This window comes from Rhinopithecus bieti, unplaced genomic scaffold (genome assembly GCF_001698545.2).
Source record: "Rhinopithecus bieti isolate Rb0 unplaced genomic scaffold, ASM169854v2 scaffold_56806, whole genome shotgun sequence".
Lineage (NCBI taxonomy): Eukaryota > Metazoa > Chordata > Mammalia > Primates > Cercopithecidae > Rhinopithecus > Rhinopithecus bieti.
In genome coordinates, this window is record NW_016823424.1 from 1523980 (window position 1) to 1532158 (window position 8179).

An 8179-nucleotide genomic window follows, 5' to 3' on the forward strand; every position below is an offset into this window, starting at 1 on the left:
AAAAAAAAAAAAAATCAAAGGCCACCGTCTAGAAAATAATCAAGTCAGGGGAAAGGTAATGCAATACATTAAGTAAAAAATTAACAGTGGAGCCTGAGCAACATAGTGAGATCCTGACCCTACCAAAAAACATTGAAAACTTAGCCAGGCATGGTGCTGTGTGCCTGTAGTCCCAGCTACTCAGGAGGCTGAGGCAGGAGGATCACTTGAGCCAAGGAATTTGAGGCTGCAGTGAGCTGTGATCATGTCACTGTACTCCAGCCTGGGTGACAGAGCGGGATTCTCTCAAAAAAAAAAAAAAAAAAAAACACTGGAAGAACAATAGGAAGAGTCCTCCAGGCTCTGAAGTTTAGGCTCCCACTTGGTTTAGAAATAAAAAACCCAAAACATCCCAGGGGTCTCAGAGACTTCAGGAATTCTCTCACTTCCTTGGGAAACCCCAGCCTGGTTACATAGAATGAGTTGGGATGGGGAGATACGCCTTCCATGCCTTCCGGCAGCCTCTCCCAGGTGAGGCAATCAGGTGTGGGCAGGCTCACCAGCCTGGGAAGCCTGTTGTGAGTAGGCGGGCCCATTCCTGGCTGAGAGGAGGGCAGCGTCTACCTGCCAGGGCCTGTGTTCACGCCCATGCGTGCATGCATATGTGTGTGCATGTGTGAGTGTGTATGTGTTGGGAGAGGGTTGTATGTGTTGGGAGAGTGTTGGCACGGCACTGAGGACACAGAAATGTACCCCACTCATATCTCTAAAGCTAGCCTACGCTACGTGACCCTTTTCCCAGGCTTATGGGAGGATAGGAAGGCTCAGATCTATTTCCTGGCATCTTAGTAGCAACCATGGGCTTTGGGTTCAGACACATCTGAGTTCAAATCCCAGCTCTATTACTTGCTAGCTGTGTGATTTGGGACACATTGCTTAACCTCTCTGACAGATGGGTTCCTCATGGGAATAATAATCTTTAATCTTGGAAAAATGTTGTGAGGATAGAATGAAACTGTCATTTATCAATTGCTGGAGGCTGTAGAGATGAGAGTTGATTTCCAAGGGGTCCATATGCAGGCACTGACATCAGACTGCCAGGTTTGAACCTCACCATACCTCTGTCACCTCACCTGTAAAACAGGGATAACAGCTATGGTGCCTACTTCATTGTCATGAGGATCAAATAAGTCAATACATACACAGCACATTTAATAGTATCTGGCTATTGTAAGTACTCAAAAAGTGTCAGCTCCTAGCACAGAGCTGGTGCTCACTCCTCTCTCTGGTTCGTGTCCCAGGACCCAGCCCCACTGCAGAGCCCCTGTCCCAGCCTGCCCGGCCTGTGGCTTCTGGCCAGTTTTTTCTTACAGTAAAATCTGGTTTTTCCTCAAGCTGGTCCTTCCCAGGCATGCTGTTGTCATGGGAACCTACAGAGGCCGCCTGGGTTTAGGGGAGAAAGGGGTTGTGGATTAAAGCCAAAGAATCCTGCCACTGCTATTGCAGCCACTGCAATAGTGGGATAGCCACCATTCTAGCCCTCCAGAATAGAGCCAGATGGTGGGGGGCCAGAAGGCGATTTTATCTGGAGGCTCACTCCTGCCTTGGCCTCATCTGCTGTTGAGTGGGTCCCTAATCATTTAGCACCGGCTGAGTGGGTAAGACCCTATGATTCAACACTCTCCGCCACCATTCCTCTAGCTCCTTTGCAAAAATGGAGCCGGTACTGAGCATTATTGTTTCCTTATAGGGCTAAACAGAATCATGGCTTAGAATAGAGCTTTAGAATTGATTTACTGCTCCTCTTCACCTTCAAGACAAATGTGCATCTCCAGAGCAGAGACAATTCGCTTCATTAACAGATGGGGACACTGAGGTCTCAGGTACCCAAGTAACCACCTGAGTCATTTAGCTGGTGAAATGTGGAACCAAGACCTGGAACCCAAGTGTTTGGATCTTTGTCATTACCCCCAAATGCCTGGGATCTCCACCTCAAAAAAAAAAAAAAAAAAAAAAAAAAAAAAAATGACCTATCCACAGAGATGTACATTGCAGCATGATTTATGATAGAAAAAACCAGAAATCACATCTATGTAGGGGATAGCTTAATAAATTAGATAATATACTATTAAATATTATACAGTCATTAAAATGATTGCAAAGTCTGTGTAGAGATATTAAAATGTTTATACGTCAAGTAAAAAATACTAGACACAAAATGGAATGTGCACCATGATTATAAGTATGCAAAGTATGTATGCAATAAAAAATATCTGCTTCAATTTGATGGGGTGAGATTATGTGTAATTTTTTCCTCTTTTCAAAGTTACCAAAATATAATAATTTGCCTTTTCAAGTAAAACAAAACAAAACAAAAATCTCATGGGATGATATGGGATGATAAGCATCTGGCCCCTGTTTCTGGAACTATTGAAAGAAATGGGTTGCAGAAGTTCCAACATTCCCTTCCCTCAGTCCTTCCGTCATTCATGCATTGGAGTACATATTAGGACTAATATTTTTATGAAATCTACTTTAGGCTCAAGCCTGTAATCCCAGCACTTTGGGAGGCCGAGACGGGCGGATCACGAGGTCAGGAGATTGAGACCATCCTGGCTAACACGGTGAAACCCCGTCTCTACTAAAATATACAAAAGCTAGCCGGGCGAGGAGGCGGGCGCCTGTAGTCCCAGCTACTTGGGAGGCTGAGGCAGGAGAATGGCGTAAACTTGGGAGGCGGAGCTTGCAGTGAGCTGAGATCCGGCACTACACTCCAGCTCGGGCGATAGAGCAAGACTCTGTCTCAAAAAAAAAAAGAAATCTACTGTATGTGTACGTACATGTGTATGTGTATGTGAAATTTCTAATTTTCACAATAATTGTTTCACAAAATAGGTAAATTAGGACTTTGTTGGTTTCATGTAATAAAAGTCCATGCTAGCTATTTTAAGGTTTTTTTTTTTTTTTTTTTTTAAACAGGGTCTTACTCTGTCACCCATGCTGGATGCAGAGTGCAGTGGTGCAATCTTGGCTCGCTGCAACCTCTGCCTTCTGGGCTCCCACCTCAGTTCCAGAGTATCTGGAACTATAAGCATGCTCTACCACACCCTCCTAATTATTTTTATTTTTATTTTAGTATTATTATTATTTGAGATGGAGTCTCACTCTGTCACCCAGGCTGGAGTGCAGTGGCACCATCTGGGCTCACTGCAACCTCTGTCTCCCGGGTTCAAGAGATTCTCCTGTCTCAGCCTCCTGAGTAGCTGGGATTACAGGCGCCCACCACCACACCTGGCTAATTTTTGTATTTTTAGTAGAGATGGGGTTTCACCATGTTGGTCAGGCTGGTCTCTAACTCCTGACCTCGTGATCCACCCGCCTGAACCTCCCAAAGTGCTGGGATTATAGGCATCAGCCACTGCACCTGGCTACTTTTTTGTATTTTTTGTAGAGACAGGGTTTCCCATGTTGCCCAGCCTGGTCTTGAACTGCTGGGCTCAAGTGATTAGCCAGCCTCTGAACTCCCAAAGTGCTGGGATTACAGGAGTGAGCCACCACGCCTGGCCTTAAGGAGATTTTTTTGTTTGTTTGTTTGTTTTAAGGGTGCGAGTTTCTCACAGGCTCAGTGCAGCTGGCCTCAATCGGTCAGTGAAACCAGGACATTAAATGTACAAGACCCTTTCTCTGTTTCCACCCTCTCTTCCTCTCTGGGCCTTTGCTTTCTTTGCGCATTGGCTTCCATGTACTCTTATGTAGACCAGCTTTTTCTGCTTCCCAGCCACACGGGAACTTATGGCTACTGATATAGAGCCATTGGGTCTACAGACAGTCTAGCCTTATGAGAAAAGAGTCCAGTGTGACTCTCTCTGGGTTCCAATTCCTAACTGGGAATGTAGCAGCTGATGGTGCCAACCTCTGGCCCAATCATCTGTGGGGAGTGGGCTGCATCCTTTTGGACTAATATGGCAGCCAGGAACCACCATGGTCTCTGTGTGCATAGGGAAGAAGGGTCAGTTCCCAGAAAAAGCAAGTGAGAGTGGGTGGGTGGAGATGGGTCAGATAATTGAAAAGAGAAATCAACATATGGAGACGTGGTGAATATTATGATGCCTCTGTCTGCAGATGAGGACTCTGAGGCTCAGAGAGGTTGGCTGACATCCTTAAGTTTTTACAGCTTGAAAAGAACAGAGCTGGAATTCAAACCCATGCCTGCCTCTCTCCACAGTCCACTCCATCACACCATCCACACATGTGCTGATAAATGCAAGTTGACCAGGCTAAGAATGTCCAAGAGGGGATAGTATGTGTAGAGGCCTGATGGCAAAAAGAAACTGTGGGTCTAAGGAACTGAAAGGGACATGAAGAGAGAAGAGGACTATGCAGGGAGATGTGGCCAGAGCTGTAGGCCAGGTCAGATCGAGCAATAAGGGCCTATTAATAGGGAGTTTGCACTTTAACCTGAAGGCAGTGACACTCAGCAGAGAGCGTTACGGAATAACAATTTGCATTTTATTTTATTTTATTTTAGAGACAGAATCTCACTCTGTTGTCCAGGCTGGAGTGCAGTGGCACGATCTTGTCTCACTTCAACCTCTGCCTCCCTGGTTCAAGCAATTCTCATGCCTTAGCCTCCTGAGTAGCTGGGACCTCAGGCATGCGCCACCATGCCCATCTAATTTTTTGTGTTTTAGTAGAGATGGGGTTTCACCATGTTGCTCAGGCTGGTCTCAAACTCCTGAGCTCAGGCAATCCACCTGCCTCAGGCTCCCAAAATTCTGGGATTACAGGCATGAGCCACCACGCCTGGCCAACAATGTGTATTTTAGAGGAACTTCTCCAGCTACAGTGTGAAAGACGGACTGGAGGGGTCAGGATGGATGCAGGAAACCAGGAGGAGGTCCCCCCACCCTAGATGAGAATGATGGCAGCTAGGACCAGGGTAGGGATGAAGAGAGGTGGACGGAGTTAAGATATAACAGAAGGTAGGATGGACAAGACTTTGTGTTCATTGATTGACTGGGGATGGGGCCTTTGGTGATAAGAGAGAAGGAAACCCTAACAAATCTCATGTGTTTATTGGCTAGTTATACGAGTCTCGGAATATTGAGGACAGAAGAGGTTTAGGGAGTTCTGTGAGTTTGAGAGGCCTGGGAGCCATCCAAGGAGCCATCCAGAAGGAGCTGGGCCTTGAGGTCTGGAGCTCAGGAGGGAGGCATGAGCTGCAGACACAGATCTCAAAGTGATCAATGAGCACTAAAGGTAAGGCATGATGTGCTCACCCAGGAGATGTAAGCAGAGGGAGCAGAGGACCTGGGGGCTAGGAACACCAGCATTTAAAGGAGAAGCAAAGAGAAACCTACAAAGAAATCTGAGGAATCCTGCAGAGAGGTAGGAGGGAGATGAGCTGAGTAGGGTAGGAAAACCAAGAGGCAGAGTGGTCACTGGAATAAGGAATGACTGGGAGGGTCCACTGGATTTAGCAACAAGACCAGTGGTGACCTCCAAATGATCCGTTTCCATGGCAAAGTCAGGGGGCTGGGCTAAGGAGTGAGTGGGCGATGAGAAGCTGGATTTTCCAATAAATGTGAGCAAGAAGGGGAGGAGGAGGGAGTCCAGAGTGGCTGGAGGAGTGTGGGCTTGAGGGTTTCTCTTGGCAGCCAATTGATGCCTTGTGGGAAGGACCTGATGGAGAAGAGTAAGTTGAGAATTCATTCAGAAGAGTGAAAGGTCATTAAGAGTGAAGAAACTGAGGGCATGGTGGCTCACGCCTGTAATCCCAGCACTTTGGGAGGCCAACGTGGATGGATCACCTGAGGTCAGAAGTTCAAGACTAGCCTGACCAACATGGAGAAACCCTAGCTCTACTAAAAATACAAAATTAGCCAGGTGTGGTGGCACATGCCTGTAATCCCAGCTACTTGGGAGGCTGAGGTAGGAGAATTGCTTGAACCCCGGGGGCGGAGGTTGCGGTGAGCTGAGATTGCACCATTGCACTCTAGCCTGGGCAATAAGAGCGAAACTCCATCTCAAAAAAAAAAGAGTGAGGAACCTGAAACGGGGGCTGGAAAGGTAGGGGGCTGGAAAGGTAGAAGGAGGAAGCAATAGAGACGCAGATGAGTTCATAAGTTTAGTGTCTGCCATTGAGAGCATCTTAGGGCTTCTCTTCTCTTTTCTTTTTTTCTTTTCTGATGGAGTCTTGCTCTGTCACCCAGGCTGGAGTGCAATGGCACGATCTCAGCTCACTGCAGCCTCCACCTCCCGGGTTCAAGCGATTCTCATGCCTCAGCCTCCCAAGTAGCTAGGATTACAGGCAGCCGCCACCCCACCTGGCTAATTTTTCTATTTTTAGTAGAGACAGGGTTTCACAATGTTGTCCAGGCTGGTCTTGAACTCCTGGCCTCAGATGACCCGCCTGCCTCGGCCTCCCAAAGTGCTGGGATTACAGGTGTGAGCTACCGCGCCCAGCCTAGGGCTTCCATTTTCTTTATGAAGAAGCAAAGTCAGCATGGAGAGTTTCAGTTGTTGGAGAAGTATAGAATGTTTGAAAGAGACTTACTGGAGGATCTGAGAGCCACAAAGAGGGTTGAGACTCTCTGATTCTCCAATAAGTCTCTTTTTAGAGGAGTGATTGTGATAAATCTGTTTTTGTGGTGTTACCTCAATACTATGGGGATTAGATTCTCAAATTCACACCTGAAATACAATAAAAGTGCAAATCTGGAAGAATTGTGGAAATACCAGTTTGAATAATGAATATTGATCAAAAAAATAAAAGAAGAAGAAAGAGAAGTAATATTATTCGTTTCAGGTACATACAGTAACACAAAATATTACCTAGTGGTTGGGAAAGAATCATTTGTAATTAGCATAGAAATTGTTTGCAATGTAAATGAGTGTTTCTGAAGTACTTGACTATGCTTAAAAACAGTACTTTAGTATTTTAAGAATTCCCCTTGTGGGGTGAAACCACTTTATATCTATTTTAAGACCTTGTTAAGTCTGCTTAAATGTAGTTAATTTTTTTTTCTGGAAAAGATACTGGCTACATCAGAAAACAGTTTCTGGCAAAGGTAAGATTGTGCAACTGCACACTGCATAAGCGCTTTCCAAAGGCCATTTCCACCAGAGAGCAGATCTGATTGCCGGAGATTGTTACTAAGGGAACAGCGGGGCATGAATATAAATTTCATTTCTCTAAAGACCTAACTAAAGTATTGATCCAAAGGGAGCAGCCAGTGAATACAGGATGAAGAGCCCTTTTCTAATTGAAATAAATAAATATAAACATAGAAATATACATATATGTCATCACAGGTTTTCACCTTTTCACCTTGCCTTGCAAATCTCTCCTATTAAGCTGCAGCCCAGATGAGGAGGCCAGGGAGATAAGAGAGCCAGGAGCTGGGGAGCAAACCAAGAGGTGTTGACACCAAGCTGGTCTGCAGCTCTGCACAACTGAACCTGCGAACACTATCGGCAAGGATAGCGTACTATCATCAGCATTATTTTTACTATTGAACAACAATTCTGGCCAGGCCTCTTGCCCAACATGATCACAGTCCTCACAACCACCTTACATATTATCCCCATTCTGAATAGGAGGAAACTGAGTCCCTGGAGGTTCTGTTATGTTTCATGCCCAGGATCTCGGGCTCTGCAGTTGTTAATTCTTTTTTTTTTTTTTCTCCCTCTATGGTCTTTAGGTTATTCGCGGGGTAACATGTTATCATCCTTATCCTGTGCAAGGTAGCAAGGCCTCTCTTAGATTTTATTTTCCAGCTCCTTCTCCAATCCCCCTTTCCATCTCCATCTATCTTGTTCCCGTCATCCCCAGGCACTCTAGTGAGCTTGCTCCATGTCCTAAAATGTATGCATATCCTTGCTAAGGATATAATGTTGTTTTGAATATGTATGCATCCTAAACTTATATAAAAGGCATTGTGTTATAACCCTCATTCTCTTTATTTGCCAATCAATTCCATATTTTTAAGGTCTATCTATGTTGCTGCATATATGTCTGGTTAATTGCTTCCAATGGATGACATCGTATTCTGAACATTTTGCTTCTCTGTTCCCCTGGGAATGGACACCGAGGTTGGTTCCAGTTCCCTGCTACCACAAGCAACAGTGTGTTGAACTTCCTCATGTATCTCTATTTGTGGACTTGTATGAGAATTTCTAGGAGATAATGGTTGACCCT

The 8179-nt window shown here is 45.4% G+C and overlaps 1 long non-coding RNA gene across 1 annotated transcript in view; it reads left to right on the forward strand.

Moving 5' to 3' along the window:
* Window positions 1–7878, forward strand: part of LOC108521533 (uncharacterized) — a 21398-nt gene extending 13520 nt beyond the window's left edge. The window contains exon 3 of the long non-coding RNA XR_001883216.1: window positions 7337–7878. This is a non-coding gene — a long non-coding RNA (uncharacterized LOC108521533). The remainder of the gene's footprint in view (window positions 1–7336) is intronic.
* Window positions 7879–8179: the final 301 nt, after the last annotated feature.